The sequence below is a fragment of the Hydractinia symbiolongicarpus genome, chromosome 14 (assembly GCF_029227915.1).
Source record: "Hydractinia symbiolongicarpus strain clone_291-10 chromosome 14, HSymV2.1, whole genome shotgun sequence".
NCBI classification, from domain to species: Eukaryota; Metazoa; Cnidaria; class Hydrozoa; order Anthoathecata; family Hydractiniidae; genus Hydractinia; species Hydractinia symbiolongicarpus.
In genome coordinates this window covers 16,689,590-16,704,780 of record NC_079888.1, presented here as the reverse complement: position 1 = coordinate 16,704,780, position 15,191 = coordinate 16,689,590, and the positions used below count along the sequence as shown (strand labels likewise).

Below are 15,191 nucleotides of genomic sequence, written 5' to 3'. Positions count from 1 at the left end.
GACAAAAACGAGGTTCGAAGTCTTGATCTTCGGTTTAGGAAACCAACACCTTACCACTTGGCCACTGCGCTTGTTTATTAACCTTTGGTATATTTTCCATTCGCAGCATTTTTAACTTTTTATGCAAGTACTCAAAAGTTAATAGTGAACTCGCTAAGCCTACTTTACGTTCAAATTTAATAGTGCAAAGGATCTTACACGTTGCTGTGTTTTTTGATCTACAGGAACTACGGGCTTTCTTGTATCCAACGTTTTATAACTTTGTGCATTTTATGCTTAAATCTTCTCAACCCCATTGCCGATTCAGTCCTGTTTACTTCCTTTGACTCGGAGGACCATGCCCCTGAAATTTCATCCAATCCCTTGCCTTATTTCTCTTCTAAGGCATATCTGCACTCTTTGTCAGGAAATCTCCGGCAAACGCCCCCATATATCTTAGGCACAGACGAGGATCGAACTCGTGATCTTCGGTTTACGAGACCGACGCCTTACCACTTGGCCACTGCGCCTGATTTGCATCCTTTGGTATATTTTCCATTCGCAGCATTTTTAACTTTTTATGCAAGTACTCAAAAGTTAATAGTGAACTCGCTAACCGTACGTTACGATTAAATTTAATGGCGCAAAGTATCTTACAAGTTGCTGTATTTTTTGATCTACATGAATTTCGGGATTTGTTGTGTAAAACGTTTTATAACTTTGTGCATTTTATGCCTAAATCTTCTCAACCCCATTGCCGATTCAGTCCTGTTTATTTCCTTTGACTTGGAGGACCATACCCCTGGTGTTTCATCCAATTTCTTCACTTCTTTCGCTTCTAATTCATATCTGCACGTTATGTCTGGAAAACTCCGGCAAACGCCCCCATATATCTTAGGCACAGACGAGGATCGTACTCGTGATCTTCGGCTTACGAGACCGACGCCTTACCACTTGGCCACTACGCCTGTTGTGCATCCTTTGGTATATTTTCCATTCGCAGCATTTTAACTTTTTATGCAAGTACTCAAAAGTTAATAGTGAACTTGCTAACCCTACTTTACGTTCAAATTTAATGGCGCAAAGTATCTTACACGTTGCTGTGTTTTGTGATATACAGGAATTTTGCACTTTCTTGTATAAAACTTTTTATAGCTTTGTGCATTTTATTCTCAAGTCTTCTCAACACCAGTGCCGATTCAGTCCTGGTTATTTCCTTTGACTTGGAGGACCATACCCCTGGTGTTTCATCCAATTTCTTCACTTCTTTCGCGTCTAAGTCATATCTGCACGTTATGTCCAGAAACCTGCACCAAAAACATCCATATAGTTTAGACAAAGACGAGGTTCGAAGTCTTGATCTTCGGTTTAGGAAACCAACGCCTTACCACTTGGCCACTGCACCTGTTGTGCATCCTTTGGTATATTTTCCATTCGCAGCATTTTTAACTTTTTATGCAAGTTTTCAAAAGTTAATAGTGAACTCGCAAACCCTACTTTACGTTCAAATTTAATGGCGCAAAGTATCTTACACGTTGCTGTATTTTTTGATCTACTTGAATTTCGGGATTTGTTGTGTAAAACGTTTTATAACTTCGTGCATTTTATGCTTAAATGTTCTCAACCCCATTGCCGATTCAGTCCTGTTTACTTCCTTTGACTCGGAGGACCATGCCCCTGAAATTTTATCCAATCCCTTGCCTTATTTCTCTTCTAAGGCATATCTGCACTCTTTGTCAGGAAATCTCCGCAAAAGTCGTCCACATAATTTAGGCGCAGACGAGGTTCGAACTCGTGATCTTCGGTTTACGAGACCGACGCCTTACCACTTGGCCACTGCGCCTGTTTTGCATCCTTTGGTATATTTTCCATCCGAATCATTTTTAACTTTTTATGCAAGTACTCAAAAGTTAATAGTGAACTCGCTAACCCTACTTTACGTTCAAATTTAATGGCGCGAAGTATCTTACACGTTGCTGTATTTTTTGATCTACATGAATTTCGGGATTTGTTGTGTAAATCGTTTTAATAACTTTGTGCATTTTATGCCTAAATCTTCTCAACCCCATCGCCGATTCAGTCCTGTTTATTTCCTTTGACTTGGAGGACCATACCCCTGGTGTTTCATCCAATTTCTTCGCTTCTTTCGCTTCTAAGTCATATCTGCACGTTATGTCTGGAAAACTCCGGCAAACGCCCCCATATATCTTAGGCACAGACGAGGATCGAACTCGTGATCTTCGGTTTACGAGACCGACGCCTTACCACTTGGCCACTGCGCCTGTTGTGCATCCTTTGGTATATTTTCCATCCGCATCATTTTTAACTTTTTATGCAAGTACTCAAAAGTTAATAGTGAACTCGCTAACCCTACTTTCCGTTCAAATTTAATGGCGCAAAGTATCTTACACGTTGCTGTATTTTTTGATCTACATGAATTTCGGGACTTGTTGTGTAAAACGTTTTATAACTTTGTGCATTTTATGCCTAAATCTTCTCAACCCCATTGCCGATTCAGTCCTGTTTATTTCCTTTGACTTGGAGGACCATACCCCTGGTGTTTCATGCAATTTCTTCACTTCTTTCGCTTCTAAGTCATATCTGCACGTTATGTCTGGAAAACTCCGGCAAACGCCCCCATATATCTTAGGCACAGACGAGGATCGAACTCGTGATCTTCGGCTTACGAGACCGACGCCTTACCACTTGGCCGCTACGCCTGTTGTGCATCCTTTGGTATATTTTCCATTCGCAGCATTTTAACTTTTTATGCAAGTACTCAAAAGTTAATAGTGAACTCGCTAACCCTACTTTACGTTCAAATTTAATGGCGCAAAGTATCTTACACGTTGCTGTGTTTTGTGATCTACAGGAATTTTGCACTTTCTTGTATAAAACGTTTTATAACTTTGTGCATTTTATTCTCAAATCTTCTCAACACCAGTGCCGATTCAGTCCTGGTTATTTCCTTTGACTTGGAGGACCATACCCCTGGTGTTTCATCCAATTTCTTCACTTCTTTCGCGTCTAAGTCATATCTGCACGTTATGTCCAGAAACCTGCACCAAAAACATCCATATAGTTCAGACAAAAACGAGGTTCGAAGTCTTGATCTTCGGTTTAGGAAACCAACGCCTTACCACTTGGCCACTGCGCTTGTTTATTAACCTTTGGTATATTTTCCATTCGCAGCATTTTTAACTTTTTATGCAAGTACTCAAAAGTTAATAGTGAACTCGCTAAGCCTACTTTACGTTCAAATTTAATAGTGCAAAGGATCTTACACGTTGCTGTGTTTTTTGATCTACAGGAACTACGGGCTTTCTTGTATCAAACGTTTTATAACTTTGTGCATTTTATGCTTAAATCTTCTCAACCCCATTGCCGATTCAGTCCTGTTTACTTCCTTTGACTCGGAGGACCATGCCCCTGAAATTTCATCCAATCCCTTGCCTTATTTCTCTTCTAAGGCATATCTGCACTCTTTGTCAGGAAATCTCCGCAAAAGTCGTCCACATAATTTAGGCGCAGACGAGGTTCGAACTCGTGATCTTCGGTTTACGAGACCGACGCCTTACCACTTGGCCACTGCGCCTGTTTTGCATCCTTTGGTATATTTTCCATCCGCATCATTTTTAACTTTTTATGCAAGTACTCAAAAGTTAATAGTGAACTCGCTAACCCTACTTTACGTTCAAATTTAATGGCGCAAAGTATCTTACACGTTGCTGTATTTTTTGATCTACATGAATTTCGGGACTTGTTGTGTAAAACGTTTTATAACTTTGTGCATTTTATGCCTAAATCTTCTCAACCCCATTGCCGATTCAGTCCTGTTTATTTCCTTTGACTTGGAGGACCATACCCCTGGTGTTTCATCCAATTTCTTCACTTCTTTCGCTTCTAAGTCATATCTGCACGTTATGTCTGGAAAACTCCGGCAAACGCCCCCATATATCTTAGGCACAGACGAGGATCGTACTCGTGATCTTCGGCTTACGAGACCGACGCCTTACCACTTGGCCACTACGCCTGTTGTGCATCCTTTGGTATATTTTCCATTCGCAGCATTTTAACTTTTTATGCAAGTACTCAAAAGTTAATAGTGAACTTGCTAACCCTACTTTACGTTCAAATTTAATGGCGCAAAGTATCTTACACGTTGCTGTGTTTTGTGATATACAGGAATTTTGCACTTTCTTGTATAAAACGTTTTATAGCTTTGTGCATTTTATTCTCAAGTCTTCTCAACACCAGTGCCGATTCAGTCCTGGTTATTTCCTTTGACTTGGAGGACCATACCCCTGGTGTTTCATCCAATTTCTTCACTTCTTTCGCGTCTAAGTCATATCTGCACGTTATGTCCAGAAACCTGCATCAAAAACATCCATATAGTTTAGACAAAGACGAGGTTCGAAGTCTTGATCTTCGGTTTAGGAAACCAACGCCTTACCACTTGGCCACTGCGCTTGTTTAGTAACCTTTGGTATATTTCCCATTCGCAGCATTTTTAACTTTTTATGCAAGTACTCAAAAGTTAATAGTGAACTCGCTAAGCCTACTTTACGTTCAAATTTAATAGTGCAAAGGATCTTACACGTTGCTGTGTTTTTTGATCTACAGGAACTACGGGCTTTCTTGTATCAAACGTTTTATAACTTTGTGCATTTTATGCTTAAACCTTCTCAACCCCATTGCCGATTCAGTCCTGTTTACTTCCTTTCACTCGGAGGACCATGCCCCTGAAATTTCATCCAATCCCTTGCCTTATTTCTCTTCTAAGGCATATCTGCACTCTTTGTCAGGAAATCTCCGCAAAAGTCGTCCACATAATTTAGGCGCAGACGAGGTTCGAACTCGTGATCTTCGGTTTACGAGACCGACGCCTTACCACTTGGCCACTGCGCCTGTTTTGCATCCTTTGGTATATTTTCCATCCGAATCATTTTTAACTTTTTATGCAAGTACTCAAAAGTTAATAGTGAACTCGCTAACCCTACTTTACGTTCAAATTTAATGGCGCAAAGTATCTTACACGTTGCTGTATTTTTTGATCTACATGAATTTCGGGATTTGTTGTGTAAAACGTTTTATAACTTTGTGCATTTTATGCCTAAATCTTCTCAACCCCATTGCCGATTCAGTCCTGTTTATTTCCTTTGACTTGGAGGACCATACCCCTGGTGTTTCATCCAATTTCTTCGCTTCTTTCGCTTCTAATTCATATCTGCACGTTATGTCTGGAAAACTCCGACAAACGCCCCCATATATCTTAGGCACAGACGAGGATCGAACTCGTGATCTTCGGTTTACGAGACCGACGCCTTACCACTTGGCCACTGCGCCTGTTGTGCATCCTTTGGTATATTTTCCATTCGCAGCATTTTTAATTTTTTATGCAACTTTTCAAAAGTTAATAGTGAACTCGCAAACCCTACTTTACGTTCAAATTTATTGGCGCAAAGTATCTTACACGTTGCTGTATTTTTTGATCTACTTGAATTTCGGGATTTGTTGTGTAAAACGTTTTATAACTTCGTGCATTTTATGCTTAAATCTTCTCAACCCCATTGCCGATTCAGTCCTGTTTACTTCCTTTGACTCGGAGGACCATGCCCCTGAAATTTCATCCAATCCCTTGCCTTATTTCTTTTCTAAGGCATATCTGCACTCTTTGTCAGGAAATCTCCGCAAAAGTCGTCCACATAATTTAGGCGCAGACGAGGTTCGAACTCGTGATCTTCGGTTTACGAGACCGACGCCTTACCACTTGGCCACTGCGCCTGTTTTGCATCCTTTGGTATATTTTCCATCCGCATCATTTTTAACTTTTTATGCAAGTACTCAAAAGTTAATAGTGAACTCGCTAACCCTACTTTACGTTTAAATTTAATGGCGCAAAGTATCTTACACGTTGCTGTATTTTTTGATCTACATGAATTTCGGGATTTGTTGTGTAAATCGTTTTATAACTTTGTGCATTTTATGCCTAAATCTTCTCAACCCCATTGCCGATTCAGTCCTGTTTATTTCCTTTGACTTGCAGGACCATACCCCTGATGTTTCATCCAATTTCTTCGCTTCTTTCGCTTCTAAGTCATATCTGCACGTTATGTCTGGAAAACTCCGGCAAACGCCCCCATATATCTTAGGCACAGACGAGGATAGAACTCGTGATCTTCGGCTTACGAGACCGACGCCTTACCACTTGGCCACTACGCCTGTTGTGCATCCTTTGGTATAATTTCCATTCGCAGCATTTTTAACTTTTTATGCAAGTACTCAAAAGTTAATAGTGAACTCGCTAACCCTACTTTACGTTCAAATTTAATGGCGCAAAGTATCTTCCACGTTGCTGTGTTTTGTGATCTACAGGAATTTTGGGCTTTGTTGTATAAAACGTTTTATAACTTTGTGCATTTTATGCTCAAATCTTCTCAACACCATTGTCGATTCAGTCCTGGTTATTTCCTTTGACTTGGAGGACCATACCCCTGGTGTTTCATCCAATTTCTTCGCTTCTTTCGCTTCTAATTCATATCTGCACGTTATGTCTGGAAAACTCCGACAAACGCCCCCATATATCTTAGGCACAGACGAGGATCGAACTCGTGATCTTCGGTTTACGAGACCGACGCCTTACCACTTGGCCACTGCGCCTGTTGTGCATCCTTTGGTATATTTTCCATTCGCAGCATTTTTAACTTTTTATGCAACTTTTCAAAAGTTAATAGTGAACTCGCAAACCCTACTTTACGTTCAAATTTATTGGCGCAAAGTATCTTACACGTTGCTGTATTTTTTGATCTACTTGAATTTCGGGATTTGTTGTGTAAAACGTTTTATAACTTCGTGCATTTTATGCTTAAATCTTCTCAACCCCATTGCCGATTCAGTCCTGTTTACTTCCTTTGACTCGGAGGACCATGCCCCTGAAATTTCATCCAATCCCTTGCCTTATTTCTTTTCTAAGGCATATCTGCACTCTTTGTCAGGAAATCTCCGCAAAAGTCGTCCACATAATTTAGGCGCAGACGAGGTTCGAACTCGTGATCTTCGGTTTACGAGACCGACGCCTTACCACTTGGCCACTGCGCCTGTTTTGCATCCTTTGGTATATTTTCCATCCGCATCATTTTTAACTTTTTATGCAAGTACTCAAAAGTTAATAGTGAACTCGCTAACCCTACTTTACGTTTAAATTTAATGGCGCAAAGTATCTTACACGTTGCTGTATTTTTTGATCTACATGAATTTCGGGATTTGTTGTGTAAATCGTTTTATAACTTTGTGCATTTTATGCCTAAATCTTCTCAACCCCATTGCCGATTCAGTCCTGTTTATTTCCTTTGACTTGCAGGACCATACCCCTGATGTTTCATCCAATTTCTTCGCTTCTTTCGCTTCTAAGTCATATCTGCACGTTATGTCTGGAAAACTCCGGCAAACGCCCCCATATATCTTAGGCACAGACGAGGATAGAACTCGTGATCTTCGGCTTACGAGACCGACGCCTTACCACTTGGCCACTACGCCTGTTGTGCATCCTTTGGTATAATTTCCATTCGCAGCATTTTTAACTTTTTATGCAAGTACTCAAAAGTTAATAGTGAACTCGCTAACCCTACTTTACGTTCAAATTTAATGGCGCAAAGTATCTTCCACGTTGCTGTGTTTTGTGATCTACAGGAATTTTGGGCTTTGTTGTATAAAACGTTTTATAACTTTGTGCATTTTATGCTCAAATCTTCTCAACACCATTGCCGATTCAGTCCTGGTTATTTCCTTTGACTTGGAGGACCATACCCCTGGTGTTTCATCCAATTTCTTCACTTCTTTCGCTTCTAAGTCATATCTGCACGTTATGTCCAGAAAACTGCACCAAAAACATCCATATAGTTTAGACAAAGACAAGGTTCGAAGTCTTGATCTTCGGTTTAGGAAACCAACGCCTTACCACTTGGCCACTGCGCTTGTGTAGTAACCTTTGGTATATTTTCCATTCGCAGCATTTTTAACTTTTTATGCAAGTACTCAAAAGTTAATAAGCCTACTTTACGTTCAAATTTAATAGTGCAAAGTATCTTACACGTTGCTGTGTTTTTTGATCTACAGGAATTACGGGATTTGTTGTGTAAAACGTTTTATAACTTCGTGCATTTTATGCTTAAATCTTCTCAACCCCATTGCCGATTCAGTCCTGTTTATTTCCTTTGACTCGGAGGACCATGCCCCTGAAATTTCATCCAATCCCTTGCCTTATTTCTCTTCTAAAGCATATCTGCACTCTTTGTCAGGAAATCTCCGCAAAAGTCGTCCACATAATTTAGGCGCAGACGAGGTTCGAACTCCTGATCTTCGGTTTACGAGACCGACGCCTTACCACTTGGCCACTGCGCCTGTTGTGCATCCTTTGGTATATTTTCCATTCGCAGCATTTTTAACTTTTTATGCAACTTTTCAAAAGTTAATAGTGAACTCGCAAACCCTACTTTACGTTCAAATTTATTGGCGCAAAGTATCTTACACGTTGCTGTATTTTTTGATCTACTTGAATTTCGGGATTTGTTGTGTAAAACGTTTTATAACTTCGTGCATTTTATGCTTAAATCTTCTCAACCCCATTGCCGATTCAGTCCTGTTTACTTCCTTTGACTCGGAGGACCATGCCCCTGAAATTTCATCCAATCCCTTGCCTTATTTCTCTTCTAAGGCATATCTGCACTCTTTGTCAGGAAATCTCCGCAAAAGTCGTCCACATAATTTAGGCGCAGACGAGGTTCGAACTCGTGATCTTCGGTTTACGAGACCGACGCCTTACCACTTGGCCACTGCGCCTGTTTTGCATCCTTTGGTATATTTTCCATCCGCATCATTTTTAACTTTTTATGCAAGTACTCAAAAGTTAATAGTGAACTCGCTAACCCTACTTTACGTTTAAATTTAATGGCGCAAAGTATCTTACACGTTGCTGTATTTTTTGATCTACATGAATTTCGGGATTTGTTGTGTAAATCGTTTTATAACTTTGTGCATTTTATGCCTAAATCTTCTCAACCCCATTGCCGATTCAGTCCTGTTTATTTCCTTTGACTTGGAGGACCATACCCCTGATGTTTCATCCAATTTCTTCGCTTCTTTCGCTTCTAAGTCATATCTGCACGTTATGTCTGGAAAACTCCGGCAAACGCCCCCATATATCTTAGGCACAGACGAGGATCGAACTCGTGATCTTCGGCTTACGAGACCGACGCCTTACCACTTGGCCACTACGCCTGTTGTGCATCCTTTGGTATATTTTCCATTCGCAGCATTTTTAACTTTTTATGCAAGTACTCAAAAGTTAATAGTGAACTCGCTAACCCTACTTTACGTTCAAATTTAATGGCGCAAAGTATCTTACACGTTGCTGTGTTTTGTGATCTACAGGAATTTTGGGCTTTGTTGTATAAAACGTTTTATAACTTTGTGCATTTTATGCTCAAATCTTCTCAACACCATTGCCCATTCAGTCCTGGTTATTTCCTTTGACTTGGAGGACCATACCCCTGGTGTTTCATCCAATTTCTTCACTTCTTTCGCTTCTAAGTCATATCTGCACGTTATGTCCAGAAAACTGCACCAAAAACATCCATAAAGTTTAGACAAAGACAAGGTTCGAAGTCTTGATCTTCGGTTTAGGAAACCAACGCCTTACCACTTGGCCACTGCGCTTGTGTAGTAACCTTTGGTATATTTTCCATTCGCAGCATTTTTAACTTTTTATGCAAGTACTCAAAAGTTAATAAGCCTACTTTACGTTCAAATTTAATAGTGCAAAGTATCTTACACGTTGCTGTGTTTTTTGATCTACAGGAATTACGGGCTTTCTTGTATAAAACGTTTTAAAACTTTGTGCATTTTATGCTTATATCTTCTCAACCCCATTGCCGATTCAGTCCTGTTTACTTCCTTTGACTCGGAGGACCATGCCCCTGAAATTTCATCCAATCCCTTGCCTTATTTCTCTTCTAAGGCATATCTGCACTCTTTGTCAGGAAATCTCCGCAAAAGTCGTCCACATAATTTAGGCGCAGACGAGGTTTGAACTCGTGATCTTCGGTTTACGAGACCGACGCCTTACCACTTGGCCACTGCGCCTGTTTTGCATCCTTTGGTATATTTTCCATCCGCATCATTTTTAACTTTTTATGCAAGTACTCAAAAGTTAATAGTGAACTCGCTAACCCTACTTTACGTTTAAATTTAATGGCGCAAAGTATCTTACACGTTGCTGTATTTTTTGATCTACATGAATTTCGGGATTTGTTGTGTAAATCGTTTTATAACTTTGTGCATTTTATGCCTAAATCTTCTCAACCCCATTGCCGATTCAGTCCTGTTTATTTCCTTTGACTTGGAGGACCATACCCCTGATGTTTCATCCAATTTCTTCGCTTCTTTCGCTTCTAAGTCATATCTGCACGTTATGTCTGGAAAACTCCGGCAAACGCCCCCATATATCTTAGGCACAGACGAGGATCGAACTCGTGATCTTCGGCTTACGATACCGACGCCTTACCACTTGGCCACTACGCCTGTTGTGCATCCTTTGGTATATTTTCCATTCGCAGCATTTTTAACTTTTTATGCAAGTACTCAAAAGTTAATAGTGAACTCGCTAACCCTACTTTACGTTCAAATTTAATGGCGCAAAGTATCTTACACGTTGCTGTGTTTTGTGATCTACAGGAATTTTGGGCTTTGTTGTATAAAACGTTTTATAACTTTGTGCATTTTATGCTCAAATCTTCTCAACACCATTGCCGATTCAGTCCTGGTTATTTCCTTTGACTTGGAGGACCATACCCCTGGTGTTTCATCCAATTTCTTCACTTCTTTCGCTTCTAAGTCATATCTGCACGTTATGTCCAGAAAACTGCACCAAAAACATCCATATAGTTTAGACAAAGACAAGGTTCGAAGTCTTGATCTTCGGTTTAGGAAACCAACGCCTTACCACTTGGCCACTGCGCTTGTGTAGTAACCTTTGGTATATTTTCCATTCGCAGCATTTTTAACTTTTTATGCAAGTACTCAAAAGTTAATAAGCCTACTTTACGTTCAAATTTAATAGTGCAAAGTATCTTACACGTTGCTGTGTTTTTTGATCTACAGGAATTACGGGCTTTCTTGTATAAAACGTTTTAAAACTTTGTGCATTTTATGCTTAAATCTTCTCAACCCCATTGCCGATTCAGTCCAGTTTACTTCCTTTGACTTGGAGGACCATGCCCCTGAAATTTCATCCAATCCCTTGCCTTATTTCTCTTCTAAGGCATATCTGCACACTTTGTCAGGAAATCTCCGCAAAAGTCGTCCACATAATTTAGGCGCAGACGAGGTTCGAACTCGTGATCTTCAGTTTACGAGACCGACGCCTTACCACTTGGCCACTGCGCCTGTTTTGCATCCTTTGGTATATTTTTCATCCGCATCATTTTTAACTTTTTATGCATGTACTCAAAAGTTAATAGTAAACTCGCTAACCCTTCTTTACATTCTAATTTAATGGCGCAAAGTATCTTACACGTTGCTGTATTTTTTGATCTACATGAATTTCAGGATTTGTTGTGTAAAACGTTTTATAACTTTGTGCATTTTATGCCTAAATCTTCTCAACCCCATTGCCGATTCAGTCCTGGTTATTTCCTTTGACTTGGAGGACCATACCCCTGGTGTTTCATCCAATTTCTTCACTTCTTTCGCTTCTAAGTCATATCTGCACGTTATGTCCAGAAAACTGCACCAAAAACATCCATATAGTTTAGACAAAGACAAGGTTCGAAGTCTTGATCTTCGGTTTAGGAAACCAACGCCTTACCACTTGGCCACTGCGCTTGTGTAGTAACCTTTGGTATATTTTCCATTCGCAGCATTTTTAACTTTTTATGCAAGTACTCAAAAGTTAATAAGCCTACTTTACGTTCAAATTTAATAGTGCAAAGTATCTTACACGTTGCTGTGTTTTTTTATCTACAGGAATTACGGGCTTTCTTGTATAAAACGTTTTAAAACTTTGTGCATTTTATGCTTAAATCTTCTCAACCCCATTGCCGATTCAGTCCAGTTTACTTCCTTTGACTTGGAGGACCATGCCCCTGAAATTTCATCCAATCCCTTGCCTTATTTCTCTTCTAAGGCATATCTGCACACTTTGTCAGGAAATCTCCGCAAAAGTCGTCCACATAATTTAGGCGCAGACGAGGTTCGAACTCGTGATCTTCAGTTTACGAGAGCGACGCCTTACCACTTGGCCACTGCGCCTGTTTTGCATCCTTTGGTATATTTTCCATCCGCATCATTTTTAACTTTTTATGCAAGTACTCAAAAGTTAATAGTAAACTCGCTAACCCTTCTTTACATTCTAATTTAATGGCGCAAAGTATCTTACACGTTGCTGTATTTTTTGATCTACATGAATTTCAGGATTTGTTGTGTAAAACGTTTTATAACTTTGTGCATTTTATGCCTAAATCTTCTCAACCCCATTGCCGATTCAGTCCTGTTTATTTCCTTTGACTTGGAGGACCATACCCCTGGTGTTTCATCCAATTTCTTCACTTCTTTCGCTTCTAAGTCATATCTGCACGTTATGTCCAGAAACCTGCACCAAAAACATCCATATAGTTTAGACAAAGACGATGTTCGAAGTCTTGGTCTTCGGTTTAGGAAACCAACGCCTTACCACTTGGCCACTGCGCTTGTTTAGTAACCTTTGGTATATTTTCCATTCGCAGCATTTTTAACTTTTTATGCAAGTACTCAAAAGTTAATAGTGAACTCGCTAAGCCTAATTTACGTTCAAATTTAATAGCGCAGAGTATCTTACACGTTACTGTATTTTTTGATCTACATGAATTTCGGGATTTGTTGTGTAAAACCTTTTATAACTTTGTGCATTTTATGCCTAAATCTTCTCAACCCCATTGCCGATTCAGTCCTGTTTATTTACTTTGACTTGGAGGACCATACCCCTGAAATTTCATCCAATCCCTTGTCTTACTTCTCTTCTAAGGCATATCTGCACACTTTGTCAGGAAATCTCCGCAAAACTCGTCCACATAATTTAGGCACAGACGAGGTTCGAACTCGTGATCTTCGGTTTACGATACCGACGCCTTACCACTTGGCCACTGCGCCTGTTTTGCATCCTTTGGTACCTTTTCCATCCGCATCATTATTAACTTTTTATGCAAGCACTCAAATGTTAATAGTGAACTCGCTAAGCCTAGGTCACGTTCAAACTAAATAGTGCATAGTATTTTACACGTTGCCGTGTTGTTCGATCTGCAAGAATTTTGGGCTTTCCTGTATAAAACTTTTTATGGCTTTGTGCAATTTATACTTAAATCTTCTGAACTCCATTCCCGATTCAGTCCTGTTTGTTTCTTTTGACTTCGATGACCATACCCCAGAAATTTCATCCAATTTCTTGACTTCTTTCAATTCTAAGGCATATCTGCATGCTATGTCTGACACACTCCGGCAAACGCATCCATATAATTTAGGCACAGACGAGGTTCAAACTCGTGATCTTCGGTTTGCGAGACCGACGCCTTACCACTTGGCCTCTGCGCCTCTTTAGTAAGCTTTAGTATATTCTCCTTCCGCATCATTATTAACATTTTATGCAAGCACTCACAAGTTAACAATGAACTCGCTAAGCTATTGTCACGATCAAATTTAACGGTGTAAAATAACTTACCCGTTGCTGTGTTATTCGATATATAGGAATTTTGGAGTTTCCTGTATAAAAGGTCTATAACTTTGCGTAATTTATGCTTAGATGTTCCCCAGTCCATTGCCAATTCAGTCCTGTTCATTTCCTTTGATTTGGAGAAGACTACGCCAGGTGCTTCATCCAATTTCTTGACTTCTTTCACTTCTAAGTCATATCTGCACGTTGTGTCTGGAAAACTCCGGCAAACGCACCCATATAACTTGGGCACAGACCAGGATCGAACTCGTGATCTTCGGTTTACGAAACCGACGCCTTACCACTTGGCCCCTGGACCTGTTTAGTATTCTTTGTTATATTTTCCATTCGCAGCATTTTAACTTTTTATGCAAGTACTCAAAAGTTAATAGTGAACGCGCTAAACCTACTTTACGTTCAAACTTAATGGTGCTAAGTATCTTAAACGTTGCTGTGTTTTTTGATCTACAGGAATTTCGGGCTTTCTTGTATAAAACGTTTTATAACTTTGTGCATTTTATGCTCAAATCTTCTCAACACCATTGCCGATTCAGTCCTGTTTATTTCCTTCGACTTAGAGGACCATACCCCTGGTGTTTCCTCCAATTTCTAGACTTCTTTTACTTCTAAGTCATATCTGCACGTTATGTCTGGAAAACTCCGGCAAACGCCCCCATATAACTTAGGCACAGACAAGGATTGAACTCGTGATCTTCGGTTTACGAGACCGACGCCTTACCACTTGGCCACAGCGTCTGTTTTGTATTCTTTGTTAGATTTTCTATGCGCAGAATTTTTAACTTCTTATGCAAGTACTCAAAAGTTAATAGTGAACTCGCTAAGCCTTCGTCACGTTCAAATTTAATAGTGCAAAGTATCTTACACGTTGCTGTGTTGTTTGATCTACAGGAATTTCGGGCTTTCTCGTATAAAATGTTTCATAACTTTGTGAATTCTATGCTTAAATCTTCTCAACCCCGTTGCCGATTCAGTCCTGTTTCTTTTCTTTGACTTCGAGAACAATACGCCGGAAACTTCATACAATCCCTTGTCTTATCTCTCTTCTAAGGTATATCTGCACGTTATGTCCAGAAAACTCCGCAAAAAGCATCTATATAGTTTAGGCACAGACGAGTTTCGAAGTCTTGATCTTCGGTTTACGAAACCGACGCCTTACCACTTGGCCCCTGGACCTGTTTTGCATCCTTTGTTACATTTTCCATTCGCAGCATTTTTTAACTTTTTATACAAGTACTCAAAAGTTAATAGTGAACGCGCTAAACCTACTTTACGTTCAAATTTAATAGTGCAAAGCATCTTACACGTGGCTGTGTATTTTGATCTACAGGAATTTCGGGCTTTCTTGTACAAAACGTTTTATAACTTTGTGCATTTTATGCTCAAATCCTCTCAACGCCATTGCCGATTCAGTCCTGTTTATTTCCTTCGACTTGGAGGACCATACCCTTTGTGT

At 39.9% G+C, this 15,191-nt stretch overlaps 24 non-coding genes across 24 annotated transcripts; all 24 read right to left on the bottom strand.

Moving 5' to 3' along the window:
• Positions 1 to 437: 437 nt before the first annotated feature.
• Trnat-cgu (transfer RNA threonine (anticodon CGU)) lies at positions 438 to 509 on the bottom strand. The gene has a single exon. It is a non-coding gene; the product is annotated as a tRNA-Thr (tRNA).
• Positions 510 to 875: 366 nt separating this feature from the next.
• Trnat-cgu (transfer RNA threonine (anticodon CGU)) lies at positions 876 to 947 on the bottom strand. Its single transcript has one exon. It is a non-coding gene; the product is annotated as a tRNA-Thr (tRNA).
• Positions 948 to 1,750: 803 nt separating this feature from the next.
• On the bottom strand, positions 1,751 to 1,822 carry Trnat-cgu (transfer RNA threonine (anticodon CGU)). The gene has a single exon. It is a non-coding gene; the product is annotated as a tRNA-Thr (tRNA).
• A 367-nt stretch (positions 1,823 to 2,189) lies between these two features.
• Trnat-cgu (transfer RNA threonine (anticodon CGU)) lies at positions 2,190 to 2,261 on the bottom strand. Its single transcript has one exon. It is a non-coding gene; the product is annotated as a tRNA-Thr (tRNA).
• Positions 2,262 to 2,627: 366 nt separating this feature from the next.
• Positions 2,628 to 2,699, bottom strand: Trnat-cgu (transfer RNA threonine (anticodon CGU)). Its single transcript has one exon. It is a non-coding gene; the product is annotated as a tRNA-Thr (tRNA).
• Positions 2,700 to 3,502: 803 nt separating this feature from the next.
• Positions 3,503 to 3,574, bottom strand: Trnat-cgu (transfer RNA threonine (anticodon CGU)). The gene has a single exon. It is a non-coding gene; the product is annotated as a tRNA-Thr (tRNA).
• Positions 3,575 to 3,940: 366 nt separating this feature from the next.
• Trnat-cgu (transfer RNA threonine (anticodon CGU)) lies at positions 3,941 to 4,012 on the bottom strand. The gene has a single exon. It is a non-coding gene; the product is annotated as a tRNA-Thr (tRNA).
• Positions 4,013 to 4,815: 803 nt separating this feature from the next.
• Trnat-cgu (transfer RNA threonine (anticodon CGU)) lies at positions 4,816 to 4,887 on the bottom strand. Its single transcript has one exon. It is a non-coding gene; the product is annotated as a tRNA-Thr (tRNA).
• A 366-nt stretch (positions 4,888 to 5,253) lies between these two features.
• Positions 5,254 to 5,325, bottom strand: Trnat-cgu (transfer RNA threonine (anticodon CGU)). The gene has a single exon. It is a non-coding gene; the product is annotated as a tRNA-Thr (tRNA).
• Positions 5,326 to 5,691: 366 nt separating this feature from the next.
• Trnat-cgu (transfer RNA threonine (anticodon CGU)) lies at positions 5,692 to 5,763 on the bottom strand. The gene has a single exon. It is a non-coding gene; the product is annotated as a tRNA-Thr (tRNA).
• Positions 5,764 to 6,129: 366 nt separating this feature from the next.
• Positions 6,130 to 6,201, bottom strand: Trnat-cgu (transfer RNA threonine (anticodon CGU)). The gene has a single exon. It is a non-coding gene; the product is annotated as a tRNA-Thr (tRNA).
• A 366-nt stretch (positions 6,202 to 6,567) lies between these two features.
• Trnat-cgu (transfer RNA threonine (anticodon CGU)) lies at positions 6,568 to 6,639 on the bottom strand. The gene has a single exon. It is a non-coding gene; the product is annotated as a tRNA-Thr (tRNA).
• Positions 6,640 to 7,005: 366 nt separating this feature from the next.
• Trnat-cgu (transfer RNA threonine (anticodon CGU)) lies at positions 7,006 to 7,077 on the bottom strand. Its single transcript has one exon. It is a non-coding gene; the product is annotated as a tRNA-Thr (tRNA).
• Positions 7,078 to 7,443: 366 nt separating this feature from the next.
• Trnat-cgu (transfer RNA threonine (anticodon CGU)) lies at positions 7,444 to 7,515 on the bottom strand. The gene has a single exon. It is a non-coding gene; the product is annotated as a tRNA-Thr (tRNA).
• Positions 7,516 to 8,307: 792 nt separating this feature from the next.
• Trnat-cgu (transfer RNA threonine (anticodon CGU)) lies at positions 8,308 to 8,379 on the bottom strand. The gene has a single exon. It is a non-coding gene; the product is annotated as a tRNA-Thr (tRNA).
• Positions 8,380 to 8,745: 366 nt separating this feature from the next.
• Positions 8,746 to 8,817, bottom strand: Trnat-cgu (transfer RNA threonine (anticodon CGU)). Its single transcript has one exon. It is a non-coding gene; the product is annotated as a tRNA-Thr (tRNA).
• A 366-nt stretch (positions 8,818 to 9,183) lies between these two features.
• Positions 9,184 to 9,255, bottom strand: Trnat-cgu (transfer RNA threonine (anticodon CGU)). The gene has a single exon. It is a non-coding gene; the product is annotated as a tRNA-Thr (tRNA).
• A 792-nt stretch (positions 9,256 to 10,047) lies between these two features.
• Trnat-cgu (transfer RNA threonine (anticodon CGU)) lies at positions 10,048 to 10,119 on the bottom strand. The gene has a single exon. It is a non-coding gene; the product is annotated as a tRNA-Thr (tRNA).
• A 366-nt stretch (positions 10,120 to 10,485) lies between these two features.
• Positions 10,486 to 10,557, bottom strand: Trnat-cgu (transfer RNA threonine (anticodon CGU)). The gene has a single exon. It is a non-coding gene; the product is annotated as a tRNA-Thr (tRNA).
• A 792-nt stretch (positions 10,558 to 11,349) lies between these two features.
• Trnat-cgu (transfer RNA threonine (anticodon CGU)) lies at positions 11,350 to 11,421 on the bottom strand. The gene has a single exon. It is a non-coding gene; the product is annotated as a tRNA-Thr (tRNA).
• A 792-nt stretch (positions 11,422 to 12,213) lies between these two features.
• Trnat-cgu (transfer RNA threonine (anticodon CGU)) lies at positions 12,214 to 12,285 on the bottom strand. The gene has a single exon. It is a non-coding gene; the product is annotated as a tRNA-Thr (tRNA).
• An 804-nt stretch (positions 12,286 to 13,089) lies between these two features.
• Positions 13,090 to 13,161, bottom strand: Trnat-cgu (transfer RNA threonine (anticodon CGU)). Its single transcript has one exon. It is a non-coding gene; the product is annotated as a tRNA-Thr (tRNA).
• Positions 13,162 to 13,527: 366 nt separating this feature from the next.
• Trnaa-cgc (transfer RNA alanine (anticodon CGC)) lies at positions 13,528 to 13,599 on the bottom strand. The gene has a single exon. It is a non-coding gene; the product is annotated as a tRNA-Ala (tRNA).
• An 802-nt stretch (positions 13,600 to 14,401) lies between these two features.
• On the bottom strand, positions 14,402 to 14,473 carry Trnat-cgu (transfer RNA threonine (anticodon CGU)). Its single transcript has one exon. It is a non-coding gene; the product is annotated as a tRNA-Thr (tRNA).
• Positions 14,474 to 15,191: the final 718 nt, after the last annotated feature.